Source organism: Centruroides sculpturatus, unplaced genomic scaffold (genome assembly GCF_000671375.1).
Source record: "Centruroides sculpturatus isolate CEXI.00-Female unplaced genomic scaffold, Cexi_2.0 scaffold4725, whole genome shotgun sequence".
NCBI classification, from domain to species: Eukaryota; Metazoa; Arthropoda; class Arachnida; order Scorpiones; family Buthidae; genus Centruroides; species Centruroides sculpturatus.
In genome coordinates, this window is record NW_019389553.1 from 1 (window position 1) to 392 (window position 392).

Here is a 392-nt window from a genome sequence, read left to right on the forward strand (position 1 = left end):
ACTTTTATTCTTTTTTTTACAAAACAGCAATTTTCCTCAAATTAATTATACAGGTAACCCCCGTATAACACGGCACTTCTATAGCACGGATTCACTCTAACACGGTTCAAGAATTGGTACCATCCCCGTATAACAAGGTACTGTTATAGCACAGATTCACTTTGACATGATTCGAGAATTGGGTAAAACCCTCGTACAACATGAAATGTAATAAATTTTTACATATTTAAGAAATAATAGTTCACGAAAATTATTATTTTCGTGAACTATTAGTACTTAAGTATGTAAATTTTCTCTTCTCGCCTTCTGTCGATACACGTGGTCCTTCTCAAAACTTGTTTCAATGTTGCCAGATCGCGACGCTTCTGCTTCTGATGTTGCCGAATGTTTTT